This window comes from Chiloscyllium punctatum, chromosome 10 (genome assembly GCF_047496795.1).
Source record: "Chiloscyllium punctatum isolate Juve2018m chromosome 10, sChiPun1.3, whole genome shotgun sequence".
Taxonomy (NCBI): domain Eukaryota; kingdom Metazoa; phylum Chordata; class Chondrichthyes; order Orectolobiformes; family Hemiscylliidae; genus Chiloscyllium; species Chiloscyllium punctatum.
This window is the reverse complement of record NC_092748.1, coordinates 34,930,865-34,951,745: the sequence shown is the minus strand read 5'-3', so window position 1 is coordinate 34,951,745 and position 20,881 is coordinate 34,930,865. Positions and strand designations below refer to the sequence as shown.

The 20,881-nt window shown below is 39.8% G+C and overlaps 1 protein-coding gene across 1 annotated transcript in view; it reads left to right on the top strand.

Annotated features, from left to right (window-relative positions):
- The window catches only part of kcnh3 (potassium voltage-gated channel, subfamily H (eag-related), member 3), a 688,912-nt gene that overhangs the window by 474,729 nt on the left and 193,302 nt on the right, over positions 1-20,881 (top strand). The window lies entirely within an intron of this gene.

Genomic DNA, 20,881 nt, shown 5'->3' with positions numbered 1-20,881 from the left:
TTGCCTATTTTATTTGCAAACATTTACAATATTCCTTTTTTAATGTCACTTGACAGTACACAGGAAGCAGTACGTTCACGGGCTCTGAATTCAATTGGGATAAAGACATTTGTTTGATGAAAATTCTAAGAGGAAGCTGGTTGAACAGTAATGATTCAGAAAGGCGCTGTGAACTTGCTGTTTTTAATATAGTTTTAAAGAGCTTCACTGCTGCAAGTTGCCCTCCAATAAAAACCTTGAATTAAATTTCATCCAAATCAATGTCTGTTTTAAGAGTACCAAGAAGAAAGTCAGAGTTTTTTTTTAAATTAGCAAGCCTTATCAGGAATACTTATTGTTACAGGTCATCAAAATAATGTGAATGACCTTTAAACTTGTATTTGCCCTCAACTGTAATATTTCCTCCGGGTGCTCCGGTTTCCTCCCACAGTCAAAAGATGTGCAGGTTAGGGTGGATTGGCCATGCTACAAATAATTGCCCGTAGTGTTAGGTGAAGGGGTAAATGTAGCGGAATGGGTCTGGGTGGATTGCTCTTCGGAGGGTCGGTGTGGACTTGTTGGGCCGAAGGGCCTGTTTCCACACAGTGAGTAATGTAATGTAATGTACTCTAATCTAATCTAATCACTAGCTCACCAACCAGAATCATTGGTTTAATGTGTACTCCGAAAATGAACAATAAAAACTTGTATTTATATAATGCCTATCACAACTTCAGGACCATAACGAGCTTCAAGTTTTAAATGTTGGCATGGTACAATGTTGGGTACATTGCAATGCTGGATATATAGCAATGTCAATGATCTGTAAGGTGATAATCACCAAATAATGTTTTTTTTTGAGGAATTTGATTTAGAGACAAATCAACCAGGACAGTGTTCCACTCTCCTGCTCTTCTTTGAGACAGCATCGTGGAATCTTTTACCTCCATCTGAGATGATAGACGGAGCCTCGGTTTAATGACTAAGCAAAAGACATCACTCCAACAGTGCAGCCCTCCCTTGATTCTGCACTGGAATGTCGATCCACATTTTTGTGCTCGAATATCTAGAATGGTGAAACCTGAATTCAAGCCATTCCCACACTAAGGCAAGAATGCTCCAAACTGAACCATAGATATAGCTTTCCAAAGTTGATGGAGTTGCCCACTGAGAATTTAGATCTCTTGCAGCAATGAATGTCCTGGGGAGCGAAGACTAAATTATAACAGTTGTGCTCCACCTCGAACAGAGCCTTAGTCTGTGTTTCTCACCCAACGTTTGGCTTCCAAATTTCTTACTGAGGGCTCACAGTAATTTTCAGGCCTTGAAACTGGGTCATAGTGGAAACACAGTTAGGGAGTCCTGGCCTATTCAATGCCAATTATTCAGTGGGAATGTTTAATGATTTGATTTATTTCTTGTTTCATGTACCTAAGTACAGTGAAAATCTTTGTGTACAATCAGTACAGGCAGATCATAGTAAACAAGGACACACAGATCATAGAGAGAAAAAAGAACTTAGAAGTGTACAGGATCCATTGCACAGGCCATGATCTAGACAAGATCAACATTAACAAAATCAGCATCATTTGGAGTAAGAGACCCCATTCGTCAGTCTAATAACAGCCAGGAAGCAGCTGTTTCTGAACCTGCTGGTGCATGTGTTCAAGCTTCTGTATCTTCTGTCTGACAGAAGAGGTTGGAGGAAAGCGTTACAGCATGCTGTGGGTCTTTGATGATGTTGGTAGCCTTTCCACAGCAACGAGCTGTGTAAACGGAGTCCATAGATGGAAGGTTGGCTTCTGTGATGGTCTGGGCTGTGCACACCACCCTCTATTTTCTTATGGTCTTGAGCAGAGCAGTTGCCACAAAGCATTCAGTTTGTGAAGGAAAACATTACTAGAGTATATTTTCCATTGCGGGAAATCCCATGCAAGCATTGCACTGTCATATTTCATGGGAAATTGTTTTTATTTATTTGTAAACAAATGAAACAGCTTTAAAACCTTTTAATACAAGACACAGGATTATTATATTGTAGAACATTTCAGTTAAAGAAAATAATTTACTCTTTTTGACAGACAAGGTCTTGCAATATTATAAAATGGGTCAAAAGTACGTGCAAGGGGAGATAGGGAAGAACAATCTGTCAGACATCTAGATACAACACTGGAAGAGGTTTCATTACCCATTTAATGCCTGGACATGGCACATTATCCTGCTGTGCATCTAACCCAAACCCCCACTCTTCTTTCTCAAGCTAAATCCAGTATGCTGCATAGAACATCCTATTTCCTAACAACTTGGCTAATCAATTTGGCATAAATACTTCTATTGAACCATGAAAGTAATATTAAATAAAAAAAATGCAGTAAGAATAGGGTTGGTATTCATGACTTTGAAATAAGGTGAAATATTAAATAGGCAGTTGTCCCCATTCAGCTTCAACTACAGACTGCACTTGTTTTTGACTTCAGGTATGCAATGACATGCTAGCTCATCAAAACAAGTCAATTTACACTATAAGTAACATAAAAGGAACTACTAAAGTCTTAAGAATGAAGAAAAGAATAGTTAGAGGAACAAACCGACCAATTAGGTACCAAAAAGGAAATTGGTGGAAATAATATGCATAGCTCAGCAACTGAATGAGCATGTTGGCTGTGTATTCACGAACTAAGATGTTACAGTAAAGAAGGAGCTTAAGAAATTGGATAGGAGGAAAAAAGATAGAAATAAATAAATGATTGGAATGGCTCAAAGTAGTCATTTTCCAGCCAGAATGGATACATTTTAGGTTGATGAGAGAAGCAAGCATAAAAATATGAGATTCTAGTCACAATCTTTCAATCCTCTTTCAATACTGATGTAGTGACAGATGAATGAAGGGTATTACATCTCGGAAAATAAAATAAATAATCAAGCAATCATGAACCAGTCATCCAAATGTCTGTGTTGGGGGGTAACATTATAGAAACCATGATCTGCGATAGAATTAACTTTCAGTTAGAAAGTCAGGAGATAATAAATGACAACCTATGTGGGTGTTAAAAATAAAAAAATCGCAAACACTATTGAGTTAATGAAATTAGGTGAAAGATGAAGGTAGTCCTGTTGATGTTATGTATGTGGATTTAATAAGATGTCCTGTACTATTCTTACATATTACCAAAATTAAAGTCCACTGGATTAGCAAGTCCTGGCAGTCATAGTATTGACACAATATTGACTACGGGATAGAAAAGATGAATTGGTGGTGAATGAATATTTTGCAGAATAAAGGGACATATATTGAGATGCCCTTTAGGTATAAGTATTCAGATCACTGTTCTTCTAATGTATATTAATAATCTGAGTATAATTTAAAAAGTTTATAAATGACACACAACTTGCAAATGTAACAAACAGTGAGGAAGAGAACAGCAAACTTCAAGAGGACATGGACTGCAGAAAACAGCAGATACATAGCAAGGCTGAGAAGCGTAGGAATGAGAATAGGCAATTTAAACTAAATAATATACACTATGTTTGCCCTAAGATCCACTATAGCGAAGAAGGTGTTTCCATGCTTGCCTCTATTGGTCAGGACATTAAATATAAGAGTTGGGAGGTCATGTTGCGGCTGAACAGGACTTTGGCTAGGCCACTTCTGAAATAGTGTGTGCAATTCTGGCTTCCCTCCTATAGGAAACTTGTGAAACTTGAAAGGGATTCAGAAAAGATTTGTAAGGATGTTGCCAGGGTTGGAGGGTTTGAGCTACGTGGAGAGGCTGATTAGACTGGGGCTGTTTTCCCTGGAGCATCGGAGGCTAAGGGATGGCCTTAAAGATATTTATAAAATCATGAGGGACATGGATATGGTAAATAGACAATATCTTTTCCCTGGGATGGGAGTGTCCAGAGCTAGAGGGTATAGGTTCAAGGTGAGAGAGGAAAGATTTGAAAGGGACCTCAGAGGCAATGTTATCACGCAGAGGGTGGTGTGTGTATGGAATGAGCTGCCAGAGGAAGTGGAGGAGGCTGGTACAATTACAACATTTAAAGACATCTGGATAAGTATACGAATAGGAAGGGTTTAGTGAAACATGGGCCAGGTGCTGGCAAATGACACTAGATTAATTTAGGATATTTGATCAGCATAGATGAGTTGGACCGAAGGATCTCTTTCTGTGCTGACTATGACTCTACATCAGCCACCCATACCAACTCATCTTGCAGTTTCAGGCATCCTTTTCTGCTTATCTTGTATTCCCATCTGACCATCCTTCATTTATAATCATCCTCATCTTAATGCAATGTCAAACCTAGACTTCACCTTCACCCTTCTCAATTGTTTTCCATCTATTGACTGAGCATATTCTATTGTTATCATAGGTCAAATCCTTCCCTCCTTGTAAGCAAAGAATACACAGAGGGGTCCCTGAATTAGAGCAGCCAGGACAGCAATAAGTGCCATTGCTGATGCCCCTACTACAGTAAGTCTCTCTCCCAACTTCCTGTGCCTGGTGTTGTTCCTCTTCCACCTCTCTAAAGAGACAGTGTGCTCAACACATTCCTTTTCCTGGAGTTCCAGTCTTTGTTGCTTTGTTAGATTGTGTGAAACAGAGTTCAGCGCCTTCTGCCCAATGAGAGGAGTCTCCAGACCTGTCCAGGCATCTAAAGCACTTTTTAAATATCCTGTGCAGAGACAGCTCACATGTCAGTCTATAGTTTTATGCTTGAGTATCTGGAAGGTTGAGACCTGAACTATCAGCCATCCAACACCAAGGCAAGAATTGAACCACAAATAAAGCCTCATACAGGGCTTTCTAACATTGAGGTTGGGACCTCATTAAAGGGTTGCCAGTTGAGAATCTCCCTCCTCAGAGGCCTATAGTCTGGGCCAATGACAGACTGGTGTCTACTTTTTTTAAAATTATCAAGGACAAGAGACAAAAGCCAATTTCAATCCTAGTAATGTGAGCTAGTGAGTTGAGATATTGTGGTGTATGAGTTTGGATTCAACTTCTAGTGTGTTGGAAAGTCACAATCAGAACTATCCACCGACCACCCCTGCATTGCAGATGAAAAACTCCCTCACTCCGTGTGCTAGAAGCTAGTCAACAAGCCAGACAAAAGACACCGGACAAAAAAAAACTCAGCTAATCAGCAAAGACAAGTAGCTCAAAACCAACAGCTTAACTACCAAAGTTCCACTCCCTACTCTTCATGAGTGACCTATAGACTGATTGGTAGATCTTTTAACTTTGTTATTGCATTTTTGTGTATTGTTATTGTATTGTATTTTTGAAATCAATTCTCATTTCCAATCCGTTTGTATGTGTGTTGCATTGTTATTTCTTCTCACATTTAGTAACTAATAAACTTACTATTTTGTTAACTCAAGAATGTCTGGGTTAAATTAACTCTTTTTAAAAGATAAAACTATTTGATCTGGGAGAAAGTTATCCATGAAGAAGGGGGTCCTTTCTAATTAACCCTGTTGTGACCAACCAAGAGGGCACGTGAATCAAGCAACTCTCCGGGGATCTTGACAATCTGAAACCGCAATAAATTCAGTAACCCTCTCTAGTGACAGGATACAATATGAGGTACTGAGTCTTCCTTTTTCTTTTACTCTGAGTTTTTCTTCTCACCAAGACAAGTTGTCTGATTTCACTCTCTCTTTGGAGTTGAAGCTTTTTAAAATTCCATCTCTTTCCAATTTTTCTTTGCCTTTCTTTTTCAGTTCTCTTTCGTGTCTGATTTAAGTTTTCATTCAGTTTTCTTTTTCTATCTTTTCCCTCTAATTCAATGTTTTAATTTCTAACTGAATCATGGCTAATCCTAGCAGTGATGTTGTCCTTTATTCATATTTCCCTTTTTTGAATCCTAAATACTGAGCATTCACTTTAGACACCACATATTAAGATCCTGATTTTATTTCTACCTGCAATTAACCCATTAACACTCTCACTCTAGCCTTCATCGAAGATTTCAAATAATCTACTGTAAGAAGCTGCAGAGAGTTGTGAACACAGCACTGTGCACCACACAAGCCAACCTTCCATCTATTGATTCCATCTATATTTCTTGGTGCCTCAGGAAGGCAGCCAACATAATGAATGATCCCTCCCAGCCTGGTTATAATCTCTCCCAACCTCTTCCATCAGGAAGATACAAAAACTTAAAAACATTTACCAACAGATTCTAAAACAGCATTTTCTCCACTGTAATTCAATTTCTGAATAGACCTCTCAAATTTTAAACTTAATGTTGATCTTTTTCCTTGTTCACCTTCACTGCAGCTGGACCATTGTGTTCCTCATTCTGTTCTATCACCCTTATTGATTTTTTATGGTATGATCTGCCTGTACTGCATGCAAAACAGAACTTTTCACTGTACCGATTCAATTCAATTTTAAAAAATCAAATCAAAAATCTCCTCCCAGAAAAATGGTAACAGCAATCAAACCCATTTTGAAATCCTAATGTAGTTATATGTCACAATTTTTACATCTGTGTCCACTCCACCAATGTCCTAATTTTTAAAGATCCATATATCCCTCTTGAAGAAAGTTATTGCATTTCCCAGCAAGAGTGCCAACTTTGTTATGATCCCAATTAATGGTAACACTGGGCAAGTCAAATTCCAGAGTGGAATCTGGCTTAATAAACCATACATTTTATTTATGCATCTTGCCAATGTTCTTTTAACAAACAACATCAAAACGTTTATTACGTACAACAGGAAAAATAACACAAACTTTACAAGAACTAGTTGAAACAGTTTTATTACAAATGTCAGAAATAAAGATTCAACCCTTTTGCCCTCAACAGCAACCTTATAGATACTCTAACATCAGTCCAATATCATTCTGTTTCCATTTCAAAATGGTCTTCAGTGGGCATGACTTGGTTTCTTTTTAATTAACTTCTGTATTTACTCACATTATCTGCTCTAGTTAATGTCTATTCACGAGACCTTTGAACAAATGACTAACACAACTCACTTATTTTGTTATCTGCTTGCTAAGGCATCTTTTCCACAGCTTTCTGTTACTGGAGCTTTCTCTTCCTGACATTAGACTCATCAGGACTTTTTCCACATCAGGACTTCTTTCCTCATACCCTAACTATTCTGGAGACTGCTCAACTGAACCGCTTATTCTTTGAGTAATCTATTTCTACCTAAAGCAAACCTACACTTTCATTGGCATTCTATTCATTATCTTGTTCTAAAGGGAAACTGTCTCTATATCCTTGTGTTACCACTGTTCAATTTCTTTTCTTCTCCCTTTGTTGTTCTAAAGCATTGATCTTTCACCTCAAGGCCTTTTTTTTTAAAATAAAAGGTCTCACTTAAATGTATATCAGCACAGTCCCAGTCATCCCCACACAAATCATAGCACTCAAAAAATTAAATCTTTTCGTCCTGAGCTTACACAATATGGAAACAGAAATCAAACTTAATCATGGTGCTGTTGATATTCAAACTCCTGCCTCCATATAATAATGATAAATCATTCACCATCGTCCCAAGTGAAGAATCCTGAATTGTACATTTGCTGTCAATATTTCCTGTTTTATTCTTGACTATGAAATTCTTACACAGTGATTAACTCTGATGTTTTAAACACACAAACTATGGCATATTGCTTTTAATTCCAATAATATACAACTGACCAAATAACTCAGATGCACGTTTTGGATATTACTGAAATTTAAACCCTTGATATCAATTTGTGTATGATATTTATCATTATGTATCACTTTCGAAACTATTTCTAATCTAGGTCACAAACAAGTAGGATTGATAATTTTGTTTTATAATCATCATAATTCTAAATATCGATTGTGCTTTTAATTTTTTTTAATCATTTATAAGTACTAATTTAGAAAATATGGTCAAAACAAGTTACAGAACTTGAACAATAATTACATTACTTGTCAAAAGCAAAGAGAAAAGAGAGAAGAGAGTTGAAGAGGTTAATCCCAAGAAGTGTCATATTCTGCATTATGTGACAGAAATTGGTCCTGTACATGTACTGCATATATTTTTGCAGAAACCTGGAACAAATTTGCTGTGATTGAATGGTCGATGATGAATTGGTTATTGAATTTACCTCTGTTGTCAGCTCAATTGACACAGCCCTTCATAGCAATAAGAAAACACCATGGATATAAAAAATATATAAAGACACCACGGAGAAGATTGTTGCCTCACCACTTGGCAAATAAGCATCTCCTGGGCAAAGAGCAGAGGGGAAAATCCAGGGAAGGATTAGGTGGTTTGTTGGAGGGAGGATTGCATTGTGGTAACAGAGTATGGCTGCTCATTTTTCAACTGATGGAAGGGCAATTGTTGCCTCCTACCTTTTTGTCCAGGCAGTGTAGATGACAATCAACAGCCATTTTGTTTTCTCATTAAATCCTTAAACTTACAGCCAGGGTGTAGTTTTCAGAGTTTTCTTGGATTTAATCACTACTCTGAGCCATTCGCTTGATAAATAATGCTTGGTAAAGTTCAATCATCTAAACCCTGGAACTCATACTAAAAAGAAAATGTTCTCAACAGAGCATTCATTGTTAAAATTCATTTCCCCAACATCAAATGTTGTGTAGCAGTAACTTCCTCCAATTAAGTCTATAATAAACTATTTCCTTACATCCCCACCACTAATTTCCCCCAGTTATGGATCCTATTGTAATCCAGATGAAGAAGAAGATTGAATAATTGTTACAGCAATCATACATCTACCACATTATACTGAGAGAGAAGGTGGGATCTACTTAACACAAAATACCTATTCTTCACTGACTGTGTTTTGTTGGAGAAATCGTGTTGCTTTTTCTGGGGAATATTATTACAGTTTCAGTCATGAATACTGTTTGTTGTATTTTGCAAAGATTCCTTTTAAATGGATAGTGCATTGTTTATCAAACCTGTTTCTTAAGACTTTGGTTTCTATGAAATAGACCGTTTGCCCATAGTCTCCATTTTGGTAGCACCAAATCGCTTTCTCTGGCCAGAGTTTGAGACTGAACCAGACAGTTCACAACTTTGGTATTGTATTTGAACCTGAGCCAAGCTGCAGACCTTAAATCCTCTCCATCACCAAATCTACCTGCACTGCGGCATCACTTGACTCCACCCAGGCCTCAAACTATCAACTGGTGAAACTCCCATTCAAGTTTATTTTTAAGCTCTAGATTTAATTATTCCAATGCTCTCAAGGCTGACCTCCCACCTTAATTCGTCTGTGAGCTTGAGAGCAACTGAAATTTTTTTGTCCGTGTACTAGCTCATATTGTGTTTCAATCACCTGTGATCCCTGTGCTTAAGGGTCTATAAGGAGCTATACAAATACAAGTTGCCATTATAGCTGATGCTTTTAACTGTGAAAATCAGCTTTATAAGCTTGGAGGTGACCTTCCTCAGCAGCACTGTATTAGAGTAGAGTGAAATTTTTGGATAGTGTAGGGGGACAAGCTGAGAATAGTTCACTAGTCGGCGCAACATCAAGGGCCGAAGGGCCTGTTCTCTACGTACTCGGAGAATCCTACAATGCCTTTGACACTGGCCACTTGGAATGCTTATACTGCAGCAAGCAATATCTGTTCCAAAGTGAAATTTCAGAATGCAATTCAATGCAGTCATCCCAATTTTAATTTATTCTTTTGACAGTTACTTCTTCCTTTTGATGCGACTCCACAAGTGCTAGCAAACCTTTTGTTAAGCAGCCATTGCAATTCTCGAAAATAAAGATGCAACTCTGTTTACGTTCCAAATGAGTATGGTCCTACTCAATATCCAAACATGTGGAATATCACGTGGCAGGTTGGGAACATTGTAAGGCTTTTCCAACTCATGACCATACGGTTTGTTCCGTCCAGTCAAACATCCCAGCTAAGACCAGGTGGTTCAAGGTTCAAATCTGGAAACTTTGACATTGCATTGCTCAGGTGAAGCATCTCTTATCCACTTCTAAATTATTGGATAATTTAGATTCTTTATTCTAAAAGCATTATTTTGACTTTACAAAAACTGTTATAAAACTAGAAATTGTAACATTATCTTTTTCACTTGCTTAAATAGAAATGATAAAGTAAAAAAATTAATTACAAGAGCTTTGGAAATTTTTCAGTTGAATATCAGTGAAAAGGTCAAACTTGCTGGAATTCTTGATGTTGCTATTTTTAATTCAGAAAAAGCCTTGTGCTCTAATATCTGTGGATTTAGTCTCATGAATTATTTTTAAATCTGGTTGCCTAAACATTTCACTGACAAGGCATTCAAATGATCAGCAAAAGCTGAAAACGTTTTTATGTTAGCTCCTTGACCAATGTTAGTCACAAAGGCTAAGAATGTATCCAGTCACAATAAGCAATAGCATTGTGAATGCATTTGTGAAGATCTCAGAGTGAGATTTGAGCCTGGGTTTTTAAAATACTGGATTAGTGGTGCTGGAAGAGCACAGCAGTTCAGGCAGCATCCAACAAGCAGCAAAATCGACGTTTCGGGCAAAAGCCCTTCATCAGGAAAGTCCAGTGCAAACTAAAGCCCTAAAGATTGATAGAGTTCTGTGCACTGAAGGCAAGTTGTTGCTGCTGCTTTGGCCAGGTTTTGAGAGGCAGATCACTCAATGCCTGAAGATTATGTGGGGCTGTTTGCCTCACCAAATACAACCCTCAGGTACGTTTGGGATGGCGAAAATGATACCTTTGGAAATAATAACATTTCAGTGACATGAGTTCAGGAGCTATTTTATTGTACTGATTATGATCAAACTTCACCTTCTTCCAAATTGCTTCTGTTCACTCTTCACAAAAGAGAACAGTAATACAAATATATCACAGTCGCCTTTATAGTACATTAAAGAAAATTGTTTTTCGTATACTGTCCTTTTTTCTGGCAGCTGGCCAGTCATTCACCAGAGCCAGCTTTCTTCTTAAAGAGAAATTGCTTATACCTTACTGGCCTGCTTCCCAACATGTCACACACATCTTTCCTGCCCCAGAGCAGGTCAGAGTTGGGTTCTCAAACCTCTCTCTTTGGGTTTGGTGAGACAAGTGGTCAATCAAGCATTACATAGCCTCTTTTCCAAATTCCTAAAAATAGTGTCCTATTCTTAACATGAATGGAACATCTTGAAAACAATAAATTAGTCAATTTATTCTCTCAGTTCAAAGCTGTATGAAAGTCACATGATTGCACAGAGCGAGTTAGCTTTAATGAGAATAGTCCCATCAGTCCCCTCACTGTGACAAATTTGAATGGCTCCTTTGAGAACTTAAAAAGTAATATTTTTAATAATAGAACAAAGGAGCAGTGTTTTTTTTTCCTGTGAAAAGTAGGTTAGAATCTTTTAAATAACAACAGGATAATAGTTTGAACTAAAACCAAAATATGTTTATGTTTATTCGGGAGCACAATATAGAGAAGCAAGATGTTGGACGAGAGTCACGACCTGGGCCTCGGTGCATTAGTGATAAGGAGAGGCTCGATAGGCTCAGACCTGTTTCCCTGGAGTGTAGAGAGGTTGAGGGGTGACCTTATGTCGTTTATAAAATCAAAACGGGCACAGAAAAGGTGCACAGCCGAGGTGTTTTTCTCCAGGGTAGGAGACTCCAAAACTAGAAGACATAGGTTTAAAGGCGAGTGGGAAAAGATTTAAAAGGGACCTGAGTGGCAACATTTTGACACTCAGCGTGGTACATATATGCAGCAATCTGTCAAATGTAATGCAATTACAACATTTAAAAAGATAGATTAGATTAGATTAGATTAGATTTTTGATTAGATTACATTACAGTGTGGGAACAGGCCCTTCGGCCCAACAAGTCCACACCGACCCGCCGAAGCGTAACCCACCCATACCCCTACATTTACCCCTTACCTAACACTACGAGCAATTTAGCATGGCCAATTCACCTGACCTACACATCTTTGGACTGTGGGAGGAAACCGGAGCACCCGGAGGAAACCCACGCAGACACGGGGAGAACGTGCAAACTCCACACAGTCAGTCGCCTGAGGCGGGAATTGAACCCAGGTCTCTGGTGCTGTGAGGCAGCAGTGCTAACCACTGTGCCACCGTGCTGCCCCCTATTGTATATGGACACGGATAGGAAAGATTTCAATGGATATGGGCCAAACTCAGGCAAACGGGACTAGTTCAGTTTAAAAAATCTGGTCAACATTAACGAGTTGGGCCAAAGAGTCTTTTTCATGCTATATGACTCTGGGATAGGGCCAGACACTGGACCCTGACTATGGGGAGCATTCTCTGCTGACATTCCCTGTGGTTGTCAGGCATTCTTTTGGCCAGGCCTTTACCACCAAGTGGCAGAGATGGAGGAGGTGCCTGGTCAGCCTTTCTTTGTGCAGGGAGTGATGTTCATAGCAGTCACAGGTTAAATCAAGAAGCCATGAGGGATCTGCTTGAGGCCTATGCTGAGGCCTGGAGAGGAGCGCAGTGGAGTGGCCATCCACCTATTAGAGATCTGGGAGCATGGTTTGGACAACATGAAATCCCTCAGATTCTGAGGGGTCTCAAGACCCTGAAAGTATTGTTTATTGCCTGGATACGAGCCATCATGTGGTCAAGGGGAACTAGCAAAAGAATATCTATGAATACGCTTGCTCAGCACTTTGTTTCCTAACCCTATCCATCAGAAATTGAACATGGTGAAACTATCAAAAAAAATGTCTGGGATCAGGACACATCAGTCCTGCTGAACTCAAGGAAGACTGGCTCCTTTGTGTTTGAAACATGCAACACGGCAACACTGCTGATTCACGCGGGTTCTCAATGGCTTTTTTTCTGAAGAAGAGTTATGTATTGTCAAATTAAAAGTTAAGTTAAGATAAGCTTTTTATAGGTATGCTGTGGGTAGAATAAAACAATCACTAGAATTTCCATGCATTCTCTCTGCTTAAATTCTGTGTTACATAGAGCATAGAGGCAGCTGAACACAATAACTGACTTACATCTGCCTGTTGGGGTATTTTAAGCTTATATGGTGCCTGTTCAGAAATAGATGCATGTTAACCATTGGGCCTGTACTCAATGCTGTTGGCCATCATTTGACAAATTGTGCAGCTAAATTAGTAAACAGAGAACAGTGACTGTAATTCCAAAGTACTTTATTGGCTCCAAATGATTTGTGATATCCTAAGGTCATGAAAGCTGTAAAGCTGCAAGTTTTTTTTCCTCTTTTCTAACAAATCCATGTTCAAACAAATTGATTTACAGCCAATTAAGTATTTGAAGTCTAGTTGCAGTTGTACAAACAAGCTCTCAATGTGACAACAGCCAGATAAACTGCTAATTGAGGGATAATTATTCACCAACACTACCCTGGTAACTCCTGACAATGTAGCACTCCCTCAGTAGGATGTGCAGTGTTCATCCAAATATTTGTGCTCACATGCTCACGTACCCACAACCTTCTGACACGAAATGAGAGTTTTATTTTAAAGGTTATGAGCGTTGCTGACAAGTTAAGTATTTGTTACCCGTATCTTAATTAGCTTTGAAAAGTAGTTCAAAGCTACAGTCTATCTGGTATACATGTGCCCATAGCACTGTTAAGAAGGAAGTTCCAGATTTTTAGCTCTGCAACAGTTTAAAAAAATGATGACAGTTCCAAGTCTGCACTATATAGAGTCGTACACCATGGAAACAGGCCTTTCAGTCCACCAAAGGCGAAAAAGTGAGGATTGCCAATGCTGGGGATCAGAGTCTAGATTAGAGTGGTACTGGAAAAGCATAACAGGTCAGGCAACATCCAAGGAGCAGGAAAATCGACCTTTCAGGCAAAATCCCTTCATCCTAATGAAGGGCTTTTGGCCGAAAGGTTGATTTTCCTGCTCCTCGGATGCTGCCTGACCTGCTGTGCTTTTCCAGCACCACTTTCGGCCCACCATGTCAATACCGACCAACCAACACCACACACATGGCCTACTATGCCCTGGTATTTTAAAGGAGAAAGTGAGGACTGGAGATCAGAGCTGAAAATGTGTTGCTGGAAAAGCGCAGCAGGTCAGGCAGCATCAAAGAAGGAGGAGAATCGACGTTCTGGGCATGAGCCCTTCTTCAGGAATGAGCCCTTCTTCCTGAAGAGGGGCTCATGCCCGAAATGTCGATTCTCCTGCTCCTTGGATGCTGCCTGACCTGCTGCGCTTTTCCAGCAACACATTTTCAGCCCTGGTATTTTAAGCACTTCTTAAATGTTGTGAGATTACATGCTTCCACCACCCTCTCAGGTAGCACATGCCATATTTCTACCACCATCTGGCTCATATCTCCTCTAAACCACATACTCCTCACCCTGAGCTTATGCCCTCTGGTTGTAGACACGTCTGCCTTGGGGAAAGGATTCTCACAATCTATTTTGTCTATTCCTCTCATAATTGTGCACACCTCAATTAGACCTCACCCCCAACCTCCTCTGCTCCAAGAAAAACAAACTAAACCTATTCAGTTTCTCCTTATAACTGAGACGTTTCACTTCCAAGACAATATCCTGGTGAACCTCCTCTGCACGCTCTCCAATGCAATCACGTCCTGACAGCATGTCGACTAGAACAGCATACAAATGATCCACCTGTGGCTTAACCAATGTTTCATAAAATTGTAACTCGTTGCTACAGCCCAGCTAATGAAGGCAAGCATCCCATATGCTTTCTTCATCAGCTTGTCTCCCTGGGCTGACACCTTCAGGGATTTGTGGACTTGTACACCAAGATCCTTTTGTTCCTCAGTACCTAGTGACCAACCTTCATTACATGCATCTTTCCCTTACCAGACTTCCCAAAATGCACCGCCTTGCACTTGGCAGATGGAATTTAATTCTGCTATTGCTGTGCCCAATTTACCATCTGATCAATATCAGACTGCAGCCCAAGACCATCCTTCTCCTGATCAACAACACAATTTGTATCAATTCCAGACTTGCCATTTATATCTTTTACACTCACATCAAATATGTAAATATACATAATAAACAGCAAGAGTTGCCAGTATTGAACCCCGTAGTATACAACTGGTCACAGGCTTTCAATGACAAAAATATTCTTCCACCATCACCCTTTGCCTCCTGTTTGTAAGCTAATTTTGGATCCCATTTGCCAACTTGGGCAAAGTGGCTTCGTGGTTAGCACTGCTGCTTCATAGCACCAGGGACTTGGGTTCAATTCCACCCTCAGGCAATTGTGTGGAGTTTACACATTCTCCCTGTCTGTGTGGGTTTCCTCTGGTTTGCTCCCACAGTCCAAATTTGTGCAGATAAGGTGGATTGACCACACTAAGTTTTCCTATGGTGTCCAGGATGTGCAGGTCAGGTGGATTAACCATGGGGTATGCAGGGTTATAGGGACAGGTTAGGGAGGTTGGTCTGGGATGCTCTTTGGAGGGTCAGTATGGACTCAATGGCCTGCTTCTACACTGTAGAGATTCTACATTCCAACGTGCCTTTGATCCCATGGGGTCTTACCTTTTGAACTGGGTGTTGCCAGAAAGCATACTACTTTTGAAATACTCCTACTTTCCAAATGTCAACTTACCTACAAGTTGCTTTGCCCGTCCATGTTTGCCAGTTCTTCTCTTGCTCTGCACCATCTCTAACAGGACTATGTACTGGCACAAAATGCTCTCCAGGATGCAGTTTAAAAATACCAGCACGTGTAATCCTTTCACATGAAGGCGATCCTAGTTAGTGTTCACGAAGTTGAAATCCCGACAACTATAACCCTGTTTCTCTCACACCTTTGTGATTTCCCTACATAACTGTTCCTCTAAGTCTCTCTGACTGTTGGAATGCCCTTCACATAATCCCATTTTTGTATTTCTAAGATCTACCAAAGTGGCCTCATTTGAAGACCCTTCTACAACATCCTCCCCCGTTACTACAGTGACGGCTTTCTTTATCAATCATGCAATGCCCCCACCTTTCTGACTTTCCTCCTCTTCCCCACCAGCATCTGAAACTTCCATATCCTGGAATGTTGGGCTTGCAGTCCTTTCCTTCCTACAACCATGTCTCAATGATTGCAACAATATCATGTTCTTTTGTGGCAATCAACGCTCTAAGTTCATCCACCTTACCAATCAAGCTCCTTGTATTAAAAATAGATACAATTTAGCTCCAGCGTGAATTATCCTGCCCATGTCATCCCCACCAACTGGGCTGTTGTAGCATTTTTTCTATATTTGATTGAATATTGCTCCCTACATTACATCTACTCTGTGCCCTATCCACCTGCCAAATTAGTTTAAAGCCCTTCCAAAACCAAGAGCAAACCTCAGGCAAACTCAACCTCAATACTGCTATATGCACATTGAAAGAGAGGTCTGGACTATCTTGGAGCTGTGAATGACTGCATATGCATTTTGCCTGGGATTGATTGCTCCTTATCTCAGATTCTTCAACATCTTATGTACTGTAAACACTTTTTTTCACATCAGTACATAATATAGCTGTACTGTGTTATATCTACAAGCTAACTTTTCATATGTTCATTCTAGAATTCTCTCTTTCATAGCAAAAACAGGAATGCTGATATGAATGGCAATACTTTGGGAAAGAGAGAGATGCAACAAGACTTGGGTGTGTTTGTCCACCAGTCACTGACACTTCTTCACCTAGAGAGTGGTGAGCCTGTTGAATTCTCTGCCACAGAAAGCAGTTGGGGCAAAAGTGTTGAATATTTTGAGGGAGGAGCTTGATATAGTTCTTAGGTCTAAAGGGATCAAAGAGTATGGGGGAGAAATAGGGAGAAGGCTGTTCAGCCGCTATCATACTGAATGGAGGCTGGAGGGATGAATGGCCAACTCGTGTTCCTATTTTCAATGTTTCTTACTAATGTCAGAGTTACACAATCAGTTCCGTCATCATGATTAAACATGAAACTTCATGTACTACAGTCAGGATGTTGTATGACTTGGAGGGAATCTAGTCAGTCAACCAAAGCCAACTTACAGCAATCGCTCAGTGCCTTTTGGACGGTGTGCAACAAAGGATGCGAATTCAACAGAGTAATGTGGATTTGTGAATTTTCCTGATCTTTGATTTGAGGGATTCCCAGCAGCAGTCCTTCTACACTTGGATATGTGACTGCTGGCCACAAGCACTGATGGAAGCAGTGAAATCAACCTTGATTTTTCCTACATCATGCCTCACTGCACATAACTAAAGGAGCCATAACTGTTAATTGAATGCCAAGGATTTGGCCAAGCACTAATATTTGGACAAGCACCCCATTGTCATTGCCTTGCTGAAAGCACTGCTTTTTTTTTGTGGGCAATTTTCTCACCCGCTGTTCATGCAACAAACCCTTTCAAACTGGCCCTAAAGATCTGTTCTGAAACTTTTACAAGCTAGGAACAGGAAATATCTACAAATGTATGCATGACGTTAAAAGGGGAATACTCAAATTTTGTTTTAAAATGTAATTATCAGTTCAATATTGTCACAGAAATACTAATTACGAAGTTGTATCTGCAAAGAAATCTTTCCTAGTGTGTTCAACCCTTGTGCCCAAAAGCAAACTAATCACAAATTACCCTGCAGGCAAGGAATTCTCAATCACGTACGCTGGACTCATTAAGCCAACAAGAATGCCGCAACTTTAATCAGCAGAATGTCATTTTAATTTTGATATAAAAACTCCTAGACTTAAGTATTAGTATTCAATCTGATACACAAACAAAAAACAATTCTTTTTCACCAATTAAGTTCAACCTTCTGTAATTTACTTAATTCTCTGCAAATTGTAGCTTCTGAGAATTAGCGCAAACTTAAAGGGTCTAGAATGTACTATTTCTTTAATTATGTTGTCTGCTGCAAGCACTTGACAGCAGCTTTTTGAGTCAAAGTTAAAAAAAAACTTGGCAGCTGTGATAACACACTGGGGTTTTTAACATCCTTTGGGTATTCTAATTACATGTTGCTTACATATGTCATGAGACACTTTGCTAATCCAGAGAGTTTGACAATATTCCTTAAATTTCTAGTAACATCTTGTTAAAAGTGGTGATACAGGCATTATTCTGCATACCCAGACAAAACAGCTGTCTAATGACTACTGGTGTATGATTTCAACTTTCCCCTTCAGTGGAAATAGTGCTGCTAGCATTTCACAAGAAACAGGAACCGAGAAAGCACAGTTATAGAGCTGTTGTATCAGGATCTGAATAGCCATGTCTGTGGCTCATCCCAGATGTCCACCTATTTGAACAACACACTTTTCCTCCCTCTGTCATCCAGACAGCTCTCCATCGCATCAACTCCATTCCCTGTTCCACTGCTCTAAATACCCCCCCGCCTCCCAACGCAACTAAGACAGAGTCCACCTTGTCCTCACCCACCAACTGATCAGTCTCCGCATCCAACACTTCATCCTTAAACATTTCCACCATTCCAACGAGACCCCAAAACCAAGAGCAGCTTCCCCTACCCATCCCCCTCCACCTTCTATAAGGACCATTCTCTTCGACAATCCTTGGTTTGTGCCACTCCCCCCACCACCCCCCTATCCTGCCCTGCAACCAGAAAAGATGCAAAATCTGCCAGCACACACTCCCTCACCTCCATTCAGGGCCCAAAACAGTCCTTCCAGGTGAGACAAAGGTTCACCTGCCTCTCTTCCAACCTAGTTTACTGTATCCGATGCTCCAGATGTGGTCCTTCCGTACATCGGGGAGACCAAACTTAAACTTCGAGAACATTTCACCGTGCATCTCAGCCAGGCCCGCACTGGCCCACTGGACCTCCTAGTCAGCGCCCATTTTAATTCCCTTCCCACTCCCTTTCCAACATGACCATCCTCAACCTCCTCCATTGCCACAATGAACCAAATCGCAAATTGGAGGAATAACACCTTATCTTCTGCTTGGGCAGTCTACAGCCCAGAGGACTCAACATTGGACTTCTCCAATGTCAAATAACCACCCTTCCCATCCCCCGACTCCCTTCCATTTCTCTCTGCCACTGACTGGATTAATTCCTCTCATTGACCAACCAGGTCGTACCCTTTATCTGTCTCCACCTTTCCCCACTTCATCACCACCTAATGCTGCCTGGCTTGTTGTGTTCTTCCAGCCTTCTGCCAATCCCTTCAAATGGGCAAGTTATTGACAAATGTCTATCTTTCAAATGCAAATTACGCCAGTTTGAAAGGGTTTGTTGCATGAACAGCGGGTGAGAAAATTGCCCACAAACAAAAGCAAGGCAATGACAATGGGGTATATTTTCATTCCCAGCATCTGAGGTCCATTGAGGAACTCTTTGGTGTGGAGAATCTAGATGAGATTGTTGTCCTGAGAGCAGAGAAGGTGAAGGGAGATTTAATAGAGGTGATCAAAAATTATTAAATGTTTTGCAGAGGTAGAAAATTTTATAGGAGGAACTTCTTCCATTGCGAGGGGGCTTAGTTACCAGATGATGCAGATTCTGGGTAATTGGCAAAAGAATCAGGGTCACAAGCAGTTGTGAATGAGGTATTGTTTCTCCATGATCTGGAATGTGCTGTCTGAAAGTTGGAAAAGCAAATGCATTAGTAACTTTCAAAAGGGAATTGGATAAGGAATTAAAAATCGTAGTTGTTGAAAACAAGTGGATCCAATTGAATACCTCTTTCAGAGATCTGACACAGATTCAATTAATCAAATATCTTCCTTCTGTACTTCCTAGAAACTCAAACCATTTTTATTTTAAAAGAACATTACTCAACCTCAACTGGCTGCATGTTAACTTCTCTCCAAACTCCTTAAGTTACTCTGAACAGCTGACCCAGTGCTACATGGAAAGATTAGACTATTTTTACATGTAGCAAATAGATTTGATCAGGCTTCAAAGAGAACAATCAGTACAGCTATCTTATTTCTCTGAATTTAGTTACAAAAGAAGACTTCAACTAAAGCAGTTCAGGACAAGTTTGTTTGATACCTGACACAGTATCAAAGGCTTGTTGCAGTCAGACTGATTCCATCAAAACAAGATTCCTCCCTCAGTGTAACAGTGCCAAAAGTAGAATTGGTCTCTGACATTCTTAACAACTTTAACACCTCATATTAAGTGTGGATCAGATTCGTGCAATGTGCTTATGGCAGAGATGTGCAAAGCATGAAGCAGCTCAATTAAAGCAGTACCTCTTTCAGACCAGACTCAATGTTCAAATTAAACATTGTTTCAGAAGGGAGTGATTTCATGAGTTAGAATGTCCAACAGGATTCATCACTGACAGAAAACTTGTCACAGGAAATTATGATCACAGGACTTATAATTGTACAACCATTAAAATAAGCAGACAAAAATATCCACTGAAGCAAGATAGTGATTTTCCTGATTTTTTCCCCTGCAGATCCTATTCCTCAGTGAGGGTATTATTAAAAGGATTAGGAGAAAGTGAGGACTGCAGATGCTGGAGATCAGAGCTGAAAATATGTTGCTGGAAAAGCACAGAAGGTCAGGCAGCATCCAAGGAGCAGGAGAATCGTGTTTCGGGCATGAGCCCTTCTTCAGGAATCCATTCCTGAAGAAGGGCTCATGCCCGTAACGTCGATTCTCCTGCGCCTTGGATGCTGCCTGTCCCGCTGCGCTTTTCCATCGACACATTTTCAGCTATTATTAAAAGGATATCCTCTTACATTTGAACATATTTTGCATTTGTTTCATGTTAAAAACATTCATAATTATTGCAATCACTTTTGAAACAAATAACTGCACAAAAGTGATTACATTTTTTAAATCACCAGCAACCAAGAGAAAAAAAAAGATAAAATTTCAAGTTTTAAGACATTCACTGTAACAAATAAACTAAATTTTCTTCATAACACTATCAAAATACAACAGATTACAACATTACAAACGTTTTAACAACTAAGTTATCAAACATAGTACAAGTTACATGCTCTCT